At 47.7% G+C, this 19,390-nt stretch overlaps 1 protein-coding gene across 2 annotated transcripts in view; it reads left to right on the forward strand.

Moving 5' to 3' along the window:
• ARHGEF4 (Rho guanine nucleotide exchange factor 4) overlaps positions 1 to 19,390 on the forward strand; it is a 221,455-nt gene that overhangs the window by 176,723 nt on the left and 25,342 nt on the right. The window contains exon 1 of one of the 2 annotated variants that reach the window (XM_020584919.2): positions 8,174 to 8,756. The exons of the other annotated variant lie outside the window; for it this stretch is intronic. The gene's annotated coding sequence lies outside the window, so the exon portion shown is untranslated. Of the gene's footprint in view, positions 1 to 8,173; positions 8,757 to 19,390 lie in introns of those variants that run through there. 2 annotated transcript variants of the gene reach the window in all.

Consider the following 19,390-nt stretch of genomic DNA (forward strand, 5'->3'; position numbering starts at 1 on the left):
AGAGCAGGAATGCTGGGTAGTGTAGAGGTTATTGCAGAGGTCATTCCAGGCTCAAGTGTTTGCACAGGGACAGGGAAGTGAGTATCTCTCATTTTATACCATATTTGTGTCTCAGGTTCCTCTCAGCATGCTTTTGATATCAGAACATTTCTTGGATTTGTTCTCCTCTCCAAACCCTGATTTGGAGCAGCTTTTCTCTACAAAGAATTTTCCTAATTCTTTAAAGACAAGTGATCCCAATGGTGGAAGAATAAAATCCCTCCTGACTCTTGATTGTTCAAAGGGCACTGTGAATCCCTCAGGAGATCTTCCCCTTCCCGTCCCGTGACCGAGGCCCCTTGTCCTATACTTGGTAAGCTGGGGGCTGAGTTAGCAAAAAGTTTGGCCATGGTTTAATGGAGTGAAGGCACTGGCATATTTCTTGCAGTTTTATATTGCCGAGCTGATGAAAGCAGAAAGATCAACAAGAGTAACCAAGCTGCTCAAGTGCCAGCCCCGCTCCTCCTGAGGCTTGTGGGAGGGCTCCCCCTCCCTCTGGGGCACTGGGGGCCAGCCCTTGCTGGGTGCCCTGGGAGAGCCCCTGTTCAGTCAGGTCCCTCGTAGCCTCTCCTTGCAGCGAAGTGAGGAAATGCTCCCCGCGTTGGCCCCGTTCCTCGCACCGGGAACACGCGCTCTCCGCGGGCAGTGAGCAGAGCAGCCTTTATCCCCAGCCTTTATCCCCAGCCATGGGGCAGCCCCTCACACCTCCTGTGCCAGGGCTTGTCAGGCTGCCACCGGCGCCTCAGGGGACTGCAGCAGAGCTGTGCTGCTGTGCAGCGGCCGAACATCGAGTTCAGCTTCTTCCTTGAGGTTTTGGATTACGGGGAACGGTGACCTAGAAAGGTGGTGTGGGGGTTATTTTTTTCAGTCCTACTTCCAGCTGATGTTATCTATGATCTTTAGAGAAGATCCTGTTTCTGGCTGTTCCACTGACTCGCTGCTGGCAACTCTTCATGTCAACAGGTTTTATGAAATGAAAGCAGGGTGTGTGAGCTATCCAATACAGACTGAATGTCCTGTTTTATTCACATTCCTCTGCCCCTAACAGATGCTCTTCTAGTAAAGCAGGGGGAGGCACCTGGTTCATTTAACTGCTGGGGCTTGATAGCCCATCCTCGCCTTCCTGATAGTCTTGACAACCACTTACCAAGTTTGCTTCTGAGCTGTATCTTAGATTCTTACTAATTTCTTGGGGCAGCTTTTGGAGAACAGCCCATCACGGTTTGATCTTCAGGGTGTATTGTTCTGCTGCATTTTTTCGGCCTACTGGCTAAAACAGGGGTGTCAGGGAAAATGTCACCTCAGAAGGTTGCCTAACCAATTAAAATTTCTGTCCCACTTTTTTATCATGTAGGACATAGGAAAGCCTAGCCTGGTTCTTATACACAGCTTATGTGTGTCGTTTATCCTCTTATGGCTTTTCTCATTCTCATGGAACGTGTTCTCATCCATGGAGCTTATTCTTCTCTCCAGCCCTTCTGTGGCTCCTTTAGTTACATCAGAAGGCAATGAAGGAGGACTCCCAAATTAACATTACCAAATTAACATACAAGGGCAGCTTGGAAGAACTTTAGAGACCTGTCACTTGTAAGCAGTTTTCTGCCTCCACAAGACTGGTATATTCTCTAAGAGGTGAGGATGCTGAGCAGTAAGAGAAGGGTCAGAACACTGCTCTGCAACTAAATGCATTATTTTAAAGATGACAGGTAAGGGAATGCTGTACTTGTCATTTTATAATGTGTGGGCTCAACAGAATATCTGAGACAGCCCAAGACTACATTGCTTTCTTGTAAACACCTGCATAGTCAGAAAGAAAGGGGACTTGTGCTCTAGAAACAACCGAAAAAATAAAGCTTGACCCTGTTCCCCCTCCCATCTCCAGCCACCTCTTGTAGAAACTCTTACAGGGATTATCTGTTAGTGTCTTTTCAGCTCTGTACATTAGGCATCTTCCTCTACTCCGTGTTACCATATTCACCTTGTCACTCACCTTGTACTGTTATTCATCCCCTTCTCATCCACTTTATCTGCTTTCACTGGCTTCATTGCAGCTTCCTCTGACCTCACCTGTTTCAGGTCCCACAGCTCTACCTATGCCTGTTCCCTCTCTTCTTTCCTTGACTTTTCAAGGAGTATTTCCCACATAGTGCCCAAATGACTATTCCTTGTTATTCTATGTCATCCATGACTGTCAAATTTTCACCTCAAACACAGGATACCACAAAACCAAAAAGTATCCAAATAATTTTAGGAGCCCAAACACCTCTTCTCTCAGTCACTAAGGATATCATTGCCAGCATGTCTGTTCCTCAGCCCTGTATCAAGAATGGCCATTTTCTACTCTGACCCTGTTCTAGATATTGCATTCAGGCTGTTAATCTTGCTGGGTCTCCAAGATGCAGCATTTCCTTTCCTTCCATCTCTCTTACTACAAACCCCATTCAGCCTGTGTTTATTTCAGAGCATCATTATTACAATAGCCTTTGTTCTTCCTGTGTCCAATGTGTACTGAAAATATCCACCTTCCTAGGCCACTGCATGGGCTGTGCCAGCCTGTATTTGCTTCTCTCTGCTTGTTCCTTGCTCTGCCCCATCTATCCTAACATGCTGTTTTGTTTCCCAGGCCATTCCTGTCTGTATCCCTCCCCTGGCGTCCCAAAATCCCAAAAGCCTGCCCAGCTCCAGCCCAGCACAGCCTGGGAGTGTGTCATCCCCTGTGTGTGATGCTGGAAGCTGCCTTGCCTCAGCTCCCAGGGTGTGTGGGATGTGGTGCGTCGGCACGTGGCTCACGGCACCAACACCTTCCTTTGGTGCTGGAGCTCCGGGCTGTGATGGTAATTCCCAGATGCTTCAAACATGTTAACAGTTGCTGTTGCTACTCTTGAAAATAAAACTTGCTTTAGAATTTGGAAGACTTTCCAGCTTTAGTAGAGTCTCAAAGCAAAAGACTGGTTGCTAAGCAGATTGTCTCCTTTTCTCTTCTTTTTTTAGTTGTAGTCAGGGGTGGCCAGTCCAAATGGCTGCTTTTCTTGCACTCTCCTGCAGTGTGGCCATGCCTCAATGTATGCACTGCATAAGGAAATGGTCAGGCCCATTTTCTTTCCATTGATAGTTATGTCATGAATCTTGGTACTCGAGCACAAGAACAGCTTGTAAAGTTTTGGCAGCATTGCATGAGTAATCTGCCCAGGGAAGTACTGGCTGTAAAAGCTGTGTGGGCTTAAACCGTGCAGTATGAGCTAGAGAAAGATGCAGTGGGAGTAACTGTGCTCTAGTAACACAGTGTTACACACTGTAAAAATGCAAAGCAAATTGTGGGCCTCTGACAGACTGTTTTCCATTTTAGAAGTACATGATCATATGCAGCTGAAAAAGCTATACTTATTCTGATGTTTTCTGGCAGTGGCTCAACAGGAATGATGCCCTTTGGGGAGGTGTTAGCTGCAGTTGTTACTAAGAGTTAACTCAACACATAACAGGGGTGATAGTTGCTTAGTTTGGATGCTGGGAAGTGTAATAGTGGCATAATTGGGAGTTAAGGAAACTTGGTTTCCATGGAATGATTTGCAGGTACAAATGCTTTCCCCTCTCACAATTTCATTGTCGGCCCTTTCAGTTGCAGAGCTGAAAACCAGGTAGAAATCTGTCCATTGAACAGTCACTCGGCCTGGATTCTTTTTTAAAAGATGCATTTGAAATCGTTCATCACAGCAGTGCTATAGATAAAAGTATTTTTATCACTAAATTAAAAAAAAAAAATCAATAGAAACAAAAACTTTTCCCCTAAGAAGTTCTTCAACAGCTCTGTGTAACGGAAAGGGCAGTAACAATTATGTGATTTTTATGTCAAAGAGAAGTTGAAGGGGGAAAAAAATCCAGTCACATGGACCCAGGTGAATCTGGCTGTTGCAACATTAAAGGTTTCTGGATGTGCTGAACGTGTTCTCTTCCTCTGTAGTTCTTTATGCCCATCATTCCAACAGCCAGTGATGCCAACTAGAGGGGAGGGAAGTTCATGTTTGTGTCTGCGGCTTCATTGGTGCAACAACAGAGAGGAATGCTGCCTCAGAAGGTATCCTATTTCGGAATACCTAGGAAAACTCGTCCAGGGGTTCACATTTGCGTGCTCCAGGCTGTGTTTGCACGCACGGAGCTGGCAAACCCTGGAGCTGCCTGCCTGGTGTGCCCATGTGCTCTGCCCTGAGCAGGCAGCCCGGCTGGGGCAGAAGGTGTCTGTGTGTCAGTGTGTCAGCTGGGCCCAATCCAGGCTCAGCTCTAGCACTTCTGTCTTTGTTAATATTTAGATATACTTTCCACCTTTTTGGAGGGAGAATGTTGATAAATAATGACCCAGTAAGAGTGCTCTTTTTTTGTCTGGGGATATTTAGAGTGCTGTTTATTTGCGCCGACAATACTACTGTAGCCTTGGCTTTAAGAGGAGTTGAATTGTGCTGTTTCTTGTACTTGTAGCAAGCACATTCCTATTTGTGACAAGTCAAGGACAGGAAGTCCTGGAAATGTGCTCCAGCATGGTGTGTGGTGTTCTACCTGGAGCTTTGCTTTCCAAGTCTGCTCACTAGGAGAGAGGAGAAAGGTGCTGAAGGTGGGGCTGGTCCCCCACACGACTGCCCTTGGTGGCCTTGCTGTGGGACACGTGCTCTTTGCTTTCCCAGCATGATGGATCCAGCTTCACTGCTTGTCTCCTCAGTTATTTATTTGTCTGTTCTACTGGCACACCTATGCTGCTTATTACAGTTATTACTTCCCCACATTTATGTGTGTGTGTGCCTTTCAGTTCCCAGTTCAGCTGTTACACTATTGGAACAACCTTTTTACTGGTAGACAGTGGGTTTGTCTGTATACTCCTGGCCTCCTAAAAATGACACCTAAAGCAGTCTTCAAAGGTTAAACCTCATGTGCTGCTTGGTGATGAGTAAGGACTGGGCAATATTTAGTGTCATTTTGATGAAAAATGAAGGCATGTCTTTCTTTTTTTATTTTATCTAATATTAGATGGGGGTTCTTGAATAACTCATTCCCTGAAGCCTTGGTCGCTGAGCAGCTTCTGGGACTGCAGCAGGGCTGTGTCTGTCCAGGCCTCTGAGGCTGTGCTGTGCTCACTTCTTGCTCTGTTTGAGTGGCAGCATTATTCCCATGGTGCAGTCCTGGCTGAGGAGGGCTCTTAGAGGAAGGATTGAAAGGAAATTATTACAATTGCAAATTAGATTCCAACGGAGATTGTGCAACAATTATTTGAAATATGCTCCCTCAGTGATAGTTATACAAAGTAAGCCCCACTGTATCACAAGCCATGAGGTAAAACTTTCAGCTATTTCATCTCTTGCTGATGCCACCTACCACAGAAGCATGTCTGATGAGTGAGGAATAAGAATGAGGGTTTATTTCCATGATGGAAAAATGCCACATGATGTTTAGCAGAGTGCAGCAGGAGCTGGAGAGCCCCCCCACTGCAAACACTTGGAGTTACCACGGAATAACTCCCCTGTGCAGAGTCTCTGCCACAGACCTTGTGAGGGGATTCACTGTGTGGGGGTGGAAATAAAAGGCAGGTCACAGCTAGAATCACTCTGCAGCTTCTGTCCTTGCTGAGATCAGTTTCTCTTCACTGTGGGGTCAGAAGGGTGAATGCCACTTAACATTAACTGTGCAACGCTCCAAGATGTACTCAAGGCAAACACGTCACTTGTGCCCAGGCAATGTAGTGTAGGGGGGCGCTTGGATCTGCACGTCAGCAGAGCAGAGGAACATAGCTGGGACTTGGGGTGCTTCTTAGAGACAATAGAGTTAGATAAAAATGTACCCTCCACTACAGTTTTGTACCTTTTTTCACCCCTGCAATTTCTTTCTGGCATCAGTTTCCCCCAGACTTCTTATTCCAGGGGAGCTCAATGCAGTGTCCAAGAAGTGATCTGCTTTCCCCTTTCAGATGTTTTCAGACAAACTTCCTGTGCTTTCACCTTCAAATGTTTTAGCCTGTTCATAAGTGGCAAAGATTTCAGGAGACTGTTGGAGAATTATATTGTGGATTTTAGAAACTACCCCGTATCCTGCAACACCAACAGTATAGCTCTGCCAGCCTTGTTGAATCACTGGAGTTTATCTATTTCTTTTCACTGTAACTAAGTGCTTAGACAAGATATAGTTGCTGTGCAGGTTTCAAAGAAGTGGGTGTGATCATGCTTTCCATTCACCATGATTAGCTTCTCCTGAAGATCTACATCCCACCCAAATCCTGCTTGGTGGCTTATGTCCAAACTCAATCAGGCATGAAAAGCCTTCAAAGACAGACGAGATTTGCAGAATGCCTAGGAGTTGAACAATGCAACGATGCCAGTCAACTGTGGGCTTGAAGAACTTTCAGCAAATTGAAGTCTGCAAGCTTTGAAGTGTTCTGCTATGGTGCACATGGCAGGGGAAATAGTTTTTTTAAGCCATTAGGTCATTGCAGGCCAAAAACTCAAACACCCATGAGCTTGGGTGGCCTGTAGATCCCAGTAGTTTTCTCTCTTTCTGAGGTTTTTCCTACAGATCTTGAAGCTGCATTGATAGCACAAGACCTCATCCTACGCATCACTCTCCTTGTTCTATATTTAAGCTAGAGACAAGGAGATTTGCAGGATCTTTGTGTTCAGAAACAAGAAACTGAAATAATTCTTGATTTGATTTTATTATGACTAAGAAAGACAGCTTTCTTAAACACTGCAGAAGCATAAGGAGACAATGGAAATTTTGACTGCCCTTTCTGTATAGCCCCTGCTGAGGTTAGCGCAATTTGGGAAAAAAACTCCAAAATTAAAGGAAAGTACCAGTACCCATAACTCTTAAACTTTTTCCCTTTTAAATATCTTACCTGCTGTTTTCCAAGATACGTACAAGAGCTGCACAGATCCCCAAGAAACATTATGGGCATTGATGTGCTAACACCTGAAGAAAACCCAGCTTTTTTATTCATTTGTTTCTCAGTTGCGAGAGCAGCTGAGTGTTCCATTCGTACCCACATCGTGTGGCTGCTCCCACACGGCCCTTCCCAGAGGTGGAGGCTACCACCAGAGGTGTTCAGCAGTTGGGGTGTTTAAGGGGGGGAACCTTGTCTCCTGGTTCCCACTCCTAGGAATGTGTGTGGCCATGTTGGAAACTGTTGTGTAAAGTGCAGAGTCATCCTCTTGGATAACTCCATCCCCCATGGAGCATCTGCAGCTCCACACACTAGCTCCAGTATCATCTAGCCCTAAATCCAGGGTCTGGACTGAGCAGATTTCGGTATCAGGATTGCTGGATTTGTATCCCTCAGTTTCATGAGGGGGAATATGTGGCATAAGTGAGAACTGTAAGATGTGAAACTGCCTCCTGTCAATGAAGGACTTGAATACTGAGTCCTCCTCTTCCTCTCCTGGGGAGCGATTGTTGCTGGCTGTTGAGTAAGAGGTGGGCTCTGCTTTGCTGCCTAGAGGAAACAAAAGGGCTGCAGTCGAAGAGCCTATGATGGGTGCTCTCCAAGATCTATCCCTAATCCTTCCAAGGTGGAGTGCCTTTTCCCTGTGTTCCTGACCCAACACAGGTGGGAGCTATGGGGCATCTGTAAGCGTACCTGAGGCAGCTTGGTGAACTTTGCAGTCCAGCAGCAAAAGTTAAGTTCATAAAAGCATGTTTCAGCTCTGCAGAGCTGAATAGGGGTTTTCTGATTGCAGAGATTTGGGGATTTGCAGTGACTCAGGCCCACGGAGGCGTTGGCAGAGAGAGCCAAATCCTTTAGACTTTCTGGCTCCAGGATCCTGCCGGGAAGAGAACGGCAGGGTCCAAGAGAAGCTGCTTCTCCTGGGCTCCCAGGCAGAGGCAGGGCTGCGTGTCCGGTCCTCCGGCGAACACCGCACCTGTTGCACGCTCAGGCGAGCGGGAATCCGCCTGTGCCCTCGCCTGTCCAGGGCCGGCCCCACCCGGCGCAGGGGGTTTGCCTCTGGCAGGACTCGTCTCTAGTGCTGGCACACTCTTAGTGCGGGTGGAAGGATTTAAAAAAGCAGCCGCTTAATCCTCTCCTGACCCTCCTTAAGAGCCTCCCTGCACAGCGCAGGGCTGCGCTCCGCGTTGCCAAGGCCTGGTGTATCCTGGAGACGGCGCGCAGCAAATCGCGGCGCCGCTCTCTGGGAAGCCGACATCGCCGCCGGATTGCAGAGCTCCGCCACGCTCCGCGCTCGCCACCGGGAACCCAGTGTCCTCCTCCCGCTGGAGCGATGGCGACGGCTCCTTCGGCACAGAAGACGTGGAACCCCGGGGATGCGCTGACAAGCTCCCCCTGAGCTGAGGGGGCGTTTGGCACACGTGCTGTGCGGGAGCAGCAGTGGCTGTGCCGAGCCATTTAGACTTCTGCTTTTGAGAGCTGCCAACAGCTTTTGTTCACAGCCCTCTGCCCCATCCTGCCCTGGCAGGCACTTAAGCTTTCTTATTTTTTTTTTTTTTTCCTGGGGGCCGAAGCCATGGCAAAGGTCCCCGACCGAAGCAGGCACAAATGGAGTGCGCTTCACACTTTCCTCCGCTGCAACATGAACCCGGAGACCCAGCGGGTAGTGGTCTTTGTCATCCTGCTCTTCCTCATCATCGTCAACGTGGTGCTGATGTTTCTTTTGGCATTTCACTGAAGGAGGACTGCCGGTAGTGGTGTGGTGCATGGGGGTTTCCAGGACTGGGCAACAAATCAGCAGGTCAGCTTGTCGTTGTCTGCATCTGGTCTGCTTGTCTGCTGTTACGGTAACTGTGTGTCTCAGAGTATTCCTCCCGTGTTTTTTAATCATCAGCTCTTTCCCCACCCTGCTCCCCTCACTCTCGTCCTGTCATCACTTGTGCCTTGCGGTTTGGATCCCAGGTAAACAAGAGAAAGGGAAAGAGGTAACGGAGCCAACCTGCTTAATCGTAACCGCTCTCCGTGGCACTAATCAGCCTTGATTCCTAGCGATGACGATACCGTGCCTGTACGTAGCTCTTCTCAGCCCTGGAGAAGCCCAGAGTGCTGCTGCTTTGTTTGCAGAGGGACAGTCATCCTGTAAGGAGCCCTTACACAAGGACCAGCCACATGTAAACACCTGCTGTAAAAGCTGAAGCCTGTAATGCCTCCGTTGCTCTGTCACTGTGAACACTGCTGTGCAGTGGCATGAGTAATGCCCAATTAGCCAAAGAGATGGATTAATAGAGTCCATCAGGAATTCAGGCTGAATAAACGCTGCAGCAGTGTGGAAGGAGTGTTTTGTTGGCTTTAATCCCATTTCCTTTATTATACCTCAGTGCTTATCAGCTATGTGTATCAAAATGGCTGGCAGAGCCACAGCACAGGACACTGCCTGCAGGCTACTCATTCCTTACGGGCTGGGGCAGCCGTGCCCAGAGGGGGAGCGACTCCAGGAGCACTCCTGTAGAAGGCTGGGAGGGAAGGGCAGCGAGGCAGCCTGCCCACTCCGGGCCTGCTGAGCTCCATGATGTTATCGGCAGCCCTGCACATCACAGCACTTCCACACTTGGCATTGGCACCTCAGTGGAGCAACCCTCTACTTGGTGGCATTGAAGGAGACCGATTCCTGGCAGAAGACAGACTGGAAAGGAAGCCACAGTGCACTGTTCTTAAAGACACTGCTTGCTTTTGTGCAGAAGACTGCAAAAGATCCAAGCCCTTAAAATTCAGCAGGATCCTTCATTTTGTGTGTTAGGTAATCTGCAGTTTAAGTACAGCTTTCACAAGGGCAGTGTGTTTGCTGGCGTTAATGGTTGAGGCTACTGCAGTTCCTTCAGACCTGAATATTTATGGCTCCTGGAATCTGATCTGGTGTTGAGAAAGGCTGGATGGTGCTGTTGTCTCTGTCATCATGAGTGATGTACTCTGTATCAGTTATTTATGTGATCGTGTAATACACTAATGTCGTACAAAATCACGTCACTTTAGCATGCAAAGAAATGGAATTTGTACCCGTGGAGCTTCTTTCTGTTACACCTGAGGTGTGCAGAACATCTTTTCCCTGAGAGAAGATCTCTCTTGCAGTTCTGGGGGTGGGGCAGCAGCAGGCCCCAGCTCCCTGCAATTCTCTGGGAATCTCTTATGTAGATGAACAGTTTTGAATTATTAAAAATCTCAAACCAGGATATTAATTCTATTATCTAGCCATTGTGATAAACAGCCACCAAAACCATCCAGTCGATGTTGTTTTCTGAAGTTACTATTAAAAAAAAAACCGCTAACCACAGCTCACAACTTGGCTTTCAAACAAATCTGTTTTCTCACCTCTAAATTTTATCTGTGGTCTTAGTTGCAGCTGGAATCAGAACTGAATGGCACAAGGTGGAAAAAGGATTGTTTATTGGAAAGGACAGGTGAATGATGGGAATGTACATCTCAGTCTTCAAATGACACGTGAGGGACCAAAGTATGGCTTCGGGTCATAGGTGTCAGTGACAGAAAGCTTTTGGTAGCTGCCTATGAGGGCAAATCCTGTACGAGGTTTGAGCAGGTTCTGAAAGTGCTTGAGGTTCAGAAGCTTGCACCCCTCATCTAGTGGGAGCAGTGAGAGGCCTCAGCATTGTGGCAGCCCTTGCACTGTGTTTGGACTGTCAGTTATTGCAGCCGCGCCTGCTCTGTATCTTGAAATAGTGCAAAAAAAAATCTGATGTTAGATGAGAAGAGCAGTTATCCGCAGGTCCTGTGTACACGTGTAGCTCTGAAGAGTAGCTGGTAGATCAGCTCCATTCATAATCCTAGGGTTTGGCTCAGCATGTAGAAGCCATGTGGGGCAGCTGGGAAGCTGAGCACGAGCATCTGCCAGCCAAGGCTGAGCCTAGATTCACTAAGTGACTCATGCTCTTGCTTAGCTCGGTGCCACGTCCCTGAAATGTTCCTTGGGTGGCTTTTGTCACTGAATTGGAGACTGTAGCTTCCTGTTACACTCTGCCTAGGAAGGTACTTCGCAGAAGTTTTCCAGGAGCTTCTTTTTATTAAATGTCTCATAAAATTGATTAGCATGGAGCTGGTCTTATGGTGGTGAAGTAATTTACCCTCTGCTACTGCTGCATGCTCAGTTTGGGGGTGCCTTATTCCTGCTGCTTGCTGAAGGGCTCTGCTAGGTTGGGAATATCAAACCTGGGAAGGCCTAGGAATGCTGTGAGTTTGGGCAGCTCGTGCCTCTGAGGCACAGTGCTGCCATGTTGCTTCCTGCAGGGCAGCTCTCCTCTGGGAAGCATTGCAGTTGTTGATCGAAAAGGGCCCAAACTTTCCCAGCAGGAGACGACCTGCTTGCTGCTAGAGAGCTGAAGGAAAGAACTGTTGCCTTCAAGGGCTGTGGGGAGTCCAGGACAGTGAGGAAGAAAAGCATGTTATAGGAAAGGTAATGTGTCCTCTGGTGAAACTGTCTTCCCCTTCCCTGCTTGGGGCAATTTGCATTACTCCTGCTTAGGACAATTTTGTACCAGAATAGTTGGGAGCAAAAAACTGTAGAATTGTTCCTGTATTTAAAATTTCTGATCAGAAAAATATCAAGGTTATAGAGAACCCTTTGGAAATCCATGTTCCAACACTGCCTGCCACAGGTGTTAGCTTGGGTTGCTATGAGCCTGGGAACACTTTTCTGCTTACTGTTTAATGGTTGGTGAATTTTAATTTCCTCTTTCCAATGCTTATCTAGATTCTTGATACCTGACTAATCCTGAAGTATCTGTGTCAAGTTTTGTTATGGAGAAGTCAATGGTTTTCTCCTTCCTCAGCTTTCCCTATGGCTGTATACATTCAGCTGGAAGCTGCAGTTGACAAGTGTTAATCAGTCTGGTATCAGTTGTGACTCATTCAATTCTGCCTCACATCTTGGCTGAAGAAGCTGTAATGGCCAATAAAGCCCAGGAAAAAGAGAGCTGCTGAAGGATCCCTGAATCATGTGCAGAAGCTGTAGATGGTGATAGAAAGACAGTGCCGAAGGAGAGCTCCGGGGGGAAGCAAGAGGCTCTGACATTTTTTGTTGGGTTTTTTAGTTTGCTCTCAGTTCACCTAGCTGGGTGTTCTGTAGAAGGGCTGTGATTGCCTTCCCTGCTGTCCCCTGAACACCAGACCCTGCCATGGCACTGGGGCCACAGCCCCGGGAGGGAGCAGCACTGCCAGGGCAGGGGGAGCAAGGCAGCTGGGGTGCCCTGTGTCCACCGCCCCCTGCTCCTGCTGCGGAGCAGGACATGGCAGCCAGGCCCTTGTGTGGCCACTGGACAACCCTTCCTCCTCCTCCTGCTCATCCCTGGGTGCAGAGTGAGGCTGTGCCCGCACTCCTCCCGTGCCCTGCGGTGCTCTGGCTGCGCGGCGAGACAGGGACAGGGACGCGCTGTGCCCTGAGCCCTGCAGGGACAGAGATGTGCTGTGCCCTGAGCTCTGTAGGGACAGGGATGTGCTGTGCGCTGTGCCCTGAGCCCTGTAGGGACAGGGATGCGCCGTGCCCTGAGCCCTGCAGGGACAGGGATGTGCTGTGCGCTGTGCCCTGAGCCCTGCAGGGACAGGGATGTGCTGTGCCCTGAGCTCTGTAGGGACAGGGATGTGCGGTGCCCTGAGCCCTGCAGGGACAGGGATGTGCGGTGCCCTGAGCCCTGCAGGGACAGGGATGTGCTGTGCGGTGCCCTGAGCCCTGCAGGGACAGGGATGTGCTGTGCGGTGCCCTGAGCCCTGCAGGGACAGGGATGTGCTGTGCGCTGTGCCCTGAGCCCTGCAGGGACAGGGATGAGCCGTGCCCTGAGCCCTGCAGGGACAGGGATGTGCTGTGCGGTGCCCTGATCCCTGTAGGGACAGGGACGCGCTGTGCCCTGAGCCCTGCAGGGACAGGGACGCGCTGTGCGGTGCCCTGAGCCCTGCAGGGACAGGGATGTGCTGTGCGCTGTGCCCTGAGCCCTGCAGGGACAGGGATGTGCTGTGCGCTGTGCCCTGAGCCCGGCAGGGAGCCCTGCAGGGACAGGGATGTGCTGTGCGCTGTGCCCTGAGCCCTGCAGGGACAGGGATGAGCCGTGCCCTGAGCCCTGCAGGGACAGGGATGAGCCGTGCCCTGAGCCCTGCAGGGACAGGGATGTGCGGTGCTGTGTGGGGCAAGTTCACCAGAACGTGTAACAGACAAGAGCTCTGCTACTGCTCTGCTTTGAGCCTTGTGAGAGCAAAAAGCATCTGTGAACAGGGGTTTGAGACCAAGACATCATTTCCAAAGGGAGATCTGGGCTTTAGATTATATCTTTGCTTAATTTGTTCTCCCAGGCTAAACTCATTTCTGTGGTGATTCTGTCTTTGTGATTTATTCTTGGAATCCAAGGCATGAGCTGGCCAGATAAGAAACACAGTAAGCACTTAGGATGATACCATCAACAATTACTTTTAATTACAGCTTCCAGTGTTTTGATTTAAAATAAATTAAAAAATTAACACACAACAAAAGAAGCCACTTTTTGCAGGTTAAAGAAAGATTTCAAGAGGGAGAGTACTTGTTAATTGATGCTGTGTCACTGGCCTTGTTAACTACAGAATGTGCTGCAAACTGGAATAAAATTATGTCTTATATGAATCTTTGTATGTGTTCTTTGGCCAGGATTGCTCCAGGCATGACTCTGGTTGCTACATACAATGTACCCACTCTGTGTGTGCACTTGGCAGTGACCGAAATGGGACTCAGAGAGGTGGCATGGACCTGTCCCACACCACACTGGCTTTCTCTGTCCTGTTGTGTGCATGCAAGCTTTCTGCATTTGTACTGATAAATGTGATAGCTCACCTGCGTTGGAGGTGCTAAAAGAAAAATATCTCCCCAAGTACCAAGAGGGCGTTGGTCAGCCTTTCAGTCAGTCAGGTGTGAAGGACCACTAAGAGGGAAATTGGGGAGTTTGCTCTCCCTTGCAACTACCCAGGAGATCTGGCCCCTCTGGAACAAGGGCTCTGGTCCCACCCGTCCCACTGCAGCACAGAGGTCCTGTCTTTCCCTTCTCCCTCCCTGGAGTGAGACCCTAGCACAGCCCCTTCCAGCATGCTTTTCCTTCCAAAAAGCACCAGTTTGACACTGGGCACCTGAATCTCTGCTGTCCCTTGGTGGTAGAGCAAGTAGAGCCTCCACCAGCTGGGGGAACAAGGGTTGCCTTCAGCCCTCTCTGTCCTTCCTGCAGCTGCTCCTGTCCAGAGCAGGCTCCTGGGCAAAGCCAAGGGGACACAGGGCATGGAGCAAACAGCACACCTGAAAATCTTGTGCTTGTTCAGTGCTGTGTCTCTTTGGGATATCAGCTCAAGAATCAGTCAGTATGGGATCAGTGTGTGGTCTCCTGCCAGCTGTGCTGGTTTGTAGTGGCCACTGTGCAGGGGCAGTACATGAGTGGTATTTCCAGGCCCAGCGCCTACAGCCTTTGAGGTACTGCAGCTCCAGGCAGCACAGGGACAGCAGGGCTTGACTGCTTGTGCTTGTTCTGAACCACGAGCTGGTCTGTTCCTGGCATGTTGGGTATCTGCAGTGTTGTGGAAAACATTGTATGGAAATAAAACCACTTTATAGAGGCATCACGTGTGAATCCAAGCAGCTACAGCAGGATCTCTCAGCAGCAGCCTAACACAACTTTCCTCACCTCAGCAAATGAAATAGTTCCAGCAGGAGATTAGTAAAAGACAGGCTGCTAAGGAGTCATGACTTGGTATTTTTAGCATCCCAGTTCACACCTGTAGTGCCCAGGAGTCAGGACTTGTTATAGTAAGCATTATCTAATTACGTAGTGAGAAGATTTGCACTGGATGCCAAGAGAGGAGTGCTGGGAATGGCAGGAGTCCATCACTGCCTTACCTACCAGAACGTGCTCGGCTGAAGCTGAGTTGCCTCTGCTTTGTCCTACTGGAAAGCTGTGGCCACTATGGGAGGGTTGTGCAGGGAGTCAGGGTGACTGAAGTAAGAACTGGTGCACAGCAGGAGGTGTATGATTTCCTATTTGGACCAAAGAAGCTGTGTCCTGCTCCTCTGGTCGCCTGCAGTTAGAGGGCTTGTTTGCCATGTGGTCTTGGAAACAGGAATGTGGTTCTGGTTTGAGGCCTTGGCTTTATTTAGGCCATTAAATCTCATCATCCAGATGATGTGGATGTGAGACAAATGAATAAAATGGATATATTCAAAAGCATAATAGTACATGGCCTCAGAAGATCCCAGGAAGCTGCTGCTTCCTGAACGTCTTCTTTACCTAGCAGAGGTAGGAAAATAGGAAAAGGTGGTTTTTTCCTAGGGTGTACATAACTTGAAGAACCTTCTGTAGGGACTACAAAAGAAATGACTCATTTTTATATTTACAGATATTAACCAAAAACAAAGGCTTAGTCAGCCTCCTTTGCCTGACAGTGAGACATTATCAAGGTCTTTTTTTGTTCTTCTCCTCTATCTGTTATTCAGATTTTCCTCTGCCCCATTTTCAAACAATAGGACAAACAGCAATTCTTAGTTCTGTGAAGAAAGGATCTAGCTCAGTGTGTGTACAATGGGAAAGAGATCACCAGAAAGTGGATGGGGGGTGGTGGTAGTGGTAGAAATTGTAAGTTTTGTGTCACCAAAACCCTGTAGGTTTCTCTCAGGAAAAAGTGAAGAAAGAAAATGGATACTAAACTGTGCATGGTTCTTTTGAGGCAGGGAGACCATCTTTGAGCTACGTCATGGAAACTGATAAACAATCTGTGTTGGCCCAGCATGTCTGCCAGCACCTGCCAGTGTTGTACAGACTTTGGCACAGTTTAATTCAAGGGAGATGTTTTCACAGGAGATAGGAGCAGTACAACTGATTTCAACATGTTTTTTGCAGTGTGTTCCATTACAATTAACTCATGCACACACAGGGAAAGGAAAGCCATGCACTGTGTTGTGGGCTGGATGCTGACCTTTGGATGATTCAGAAGGGTTTGTTAGTCAATGCGATTTGTATCTGCTTTTAAATGTTTTCTTTAACCTTATTTGTAAAACAAATTTAGATTAATTTGCCTTCAAGCTGTAACTGATTCTGTAACTTGCTGTATCTCTTAGGGGAAGGGCATAGCAAGAGTCATCAGCAGGCAGAAAGCCTGGGACCTTTATGGTTCCTTTTCCTTTCCTTCTTCAAGGAGCCAGGATGCAGCATTTATCCTCAATAAATCTGTGTGTCAGAATAGCTACAGCTGAACTGGTTTGGATACATTATCCTGAGGGATCTGTAGAGTATATTCCTCATTTGTCCAAAGAAATAATGATGAAAGAGAAAGCAAAAGAGGAGGTAGATAGGCAAAATTCCAAAATTAAGTCGTGGGAGATGCAGTGGAATCAGGAGCTGTCCTGCAGAGAGGGAAAAGGAGAGGAAATATCCCAAGGGAATGTGCCGGTGGGAGTGCACAAGGGAAGGGTAGTCCTGCAGCAGCAGCAAGAGGAGAACGGGCAAAGCATAAGTGACACAGAAATGTGTTAATGTAGCATTAAATAAAATTTTCTGATGAAAATAGTTTCTACTTGGGTGTCTGAGAAATGATAGTGTAAAAAAGATGCAACAGCAATCACTTTTAAATATGTGAACAACCAAACAGAAACATCCTGGGCCGTTTCTGTTCTCAGGTCGTACAGTTAAATTCAGGGCATCAGAAAATACAAAAATTGTGTTAACCAGGTTTGCTTCATTCTCTGCAGTGAGTGTAGACTTCAAAACTCCTGGTGAGGTGAAGTGGGGAGTCAGGCAATCTGACACAATTTTCATCTACAGCCAAACTAGAACCAGAAACTACAAACTTTGTAGATGTGTAAGCCCTAGGTCAAAGTCTTGTTCAAACCTGAGAGTTCAACTCCAGGCCTCGCACCTTTCCAGTCTTTGAAACCAAAGAAAGTAGGAGAAAAGTATATGGACACTTTCCAGGTGCTGTTCCAGTGGCATCTGGGCTGTCTGGGGTAAATGGGACTGTGTGGCTTGGTGAGGAGTGAGGGGTGCCACAGCTGGGAGAGGTATAAGGAGTGAGTTAGCCAAAAGTTAGAGTTTCTTAAACCACTTTTAAGCCTTAGAGTATTTCAAGCTCCTTAAGCCACTTTAAGGCTTTAGATGGGTTTAAAATGCTTAAAACACTGTAGGGCCTTAGATGAGTTTAAGCTGATTTAGAGCCTTGGAATGACTTAAGTTCTCTGTCTTTAAGGAGGTTTTGAGGTCCTTTGAACTCTTAATTGCAAAGGCCTTTCTGGACATTTTGAGTGAGGATGTGGCACATACCTGCTCCTGTGATCTGTGCAGGGACTCTTTCTCCCAGGCAATATCTGGACGGCCAGGTTTCCGTGGGTACACTTTCATCCTCCTTTCTGGAGAAAAAAAAGGATGCCAGGAGTTAGACATCCATGTGTAGGGATGAATGGCTACTCCAGATGTGTGTGCCTGGCAAGGGTTGCTCATGTAGGATGGAGTGTGTGGGATCTGTTATATCGAAGCTGCGTGGAAGCGCTGAGGAGTCCCAGCCAGGAGAGAAACAGCCCTACCCCAGGGGACATCCTAATGTCCCTGTAATTACTGTGTTGGCAACTGCTAATTTTCCACCTGAGTGACAGTGTTGCTGTACCTCATGGGATGTATCTGTGCCTGCCAGGTCAACATTTTCAGGGCTCACTGTTTTTAAGAAGTATCTGTGGGTAATATGAATAGTCAACATTTCTTTCCTTCTATGCTTTTTACTACCCTAATGTCCTACTGCTCTGTGAGATAAATTTTACTGCCCTAATGCCCAGGCCTGTAGGGCCAACCAGTGACACTTTTACCTGTGACTTGGGTCACTGCTCAGGAATAAGGGCAAGTATGGCCTGGCTCTTTGCCCTTTGCCTTGTGTCCCTTCCCAGCTGTGTTTAAGGTCCTTGATGGGCTGTATCCAGACAGGATGTGTTTAAATGTCCTTCAAGGACATACATTTGCTTAATCTTTTTTAAAATCATCTCTGTGTTCGGCTGTGGGGTTTCCTGTGGCACAGCATAATTATGCACCACAGGGAAAACGTACTGCTTTTGTACCAAGCTTCTTGCCTGGTGGTTTCACTGGGCACCCAGCAGCCTGGATTAGAAATAACCTTTTTTTAAGCCTTCAGCTCATGGCCACCCTCCATCCACCTGTCTCTGTTGCAACTTCAAGGTCTGTTTAGCTTGTGCTGGCCTAGAAACTCTTCTCACGTTTGATTCATGCTGCTCTTTGTGCCTTGCCTAGTTCTCCTCTCTCTTTCTGAGTCATTCCTGATGTTTGGGCTTTCTGACCCTGACGGAGAGGGCCAATATTTTCTTAAATGGGTCTGCAGAGACATTCCTGAGGAGCAGCTCATTTAGTCGGTCACTTGTGTTTGATATTGTTTGTGTTACATTTGTCAGTGTAGAATTTCTTTGCCATTTTGTCACCCTGTCACTCAGTGTTGTATCTACTTGTTTAGAAAGAATGAAAATACATTCCACTTATACCAGGAAATAAATGTGTTATATACAGAACTTTCAACAAATGTCCTCTGGAAAATTGTTTGACAGGTCAAAATGGAAGCTATTTTACAGCTTTGCTTACTGTACATGTTGCCAGCAGCTGCAATGTGCAACTGTAAAGTGTGATACAAAGACAACTTCTCGCAGAGTTACTGAGAGGCATGAGAAGGGCTTTGCTCCTGGCTTTTCCTTATGCCAAAACTTAAGGATCTTAGTTCCCCAAATTAGCAGACTCCCTTGACAGGTCATGGGAGAGTGATGGTTGGAGTACTGAGGGCACTGACAGGGTTGAGGTGATTTAGGTGTCGTCCTTAGCTACAGGTGACTATCCTCACTCTTTCAGAAGAACTTTCCTGAATTATTTCAGCCAAAAGTAAAAGGTTGAAAGCAATTTTCAAGTTGTTTTCTTTTGCATTGTAATAATCAGCTCCCACATCTTAGGTGAGGAACTGGGAGGTTCTTGCACCACTCTGGAGTTTGAAGGATCACATTTAATGGCACCTAGGGGACTTGCACCTGGCAGGCTTTCTCATGCCAGACTCTTTACACACAGGTTCACTCAGCATGAAGCACAGCTCTGCCTCCTCCACTTCCCACAAGGGCTGCTTCCCTCCTCCTGCAGCACTGGAAAAAGGGAGCTTTCAAAGCTTCTCCTTGCCTGCTGCGGGGGGGACCCTCCTCCTCTTCCCATCTGTTTAAATCACTTCTGAGGGGCAATCAGGACTCAGATGATATAAATAAAAGGGAATAATGTAATTAATGCCAGTCAGAATGGTTTTGTGGAAAATAGTTCTTACCAAATAAATGTGATGACAAATTTTGAATGTTTGGTAAATGGAGGCAGCTGTACTACATGTCACATGAGGAGCTTAACTACAGGCACT

This window comes from Corvus cornix, chromosome 9 (assembly GCF_000738735.6).
Source record: "Corvus cornix cornix isolate S_Up_H32 chromosome 9, ASM73873v5, whole genome shotgun sequence".
NCBI classification, from domain to species: Eukaryota; Metazoa; Chordata; class Aves; order Passeriformes; family Corvidae; genus Corvus; species Corvus cornix.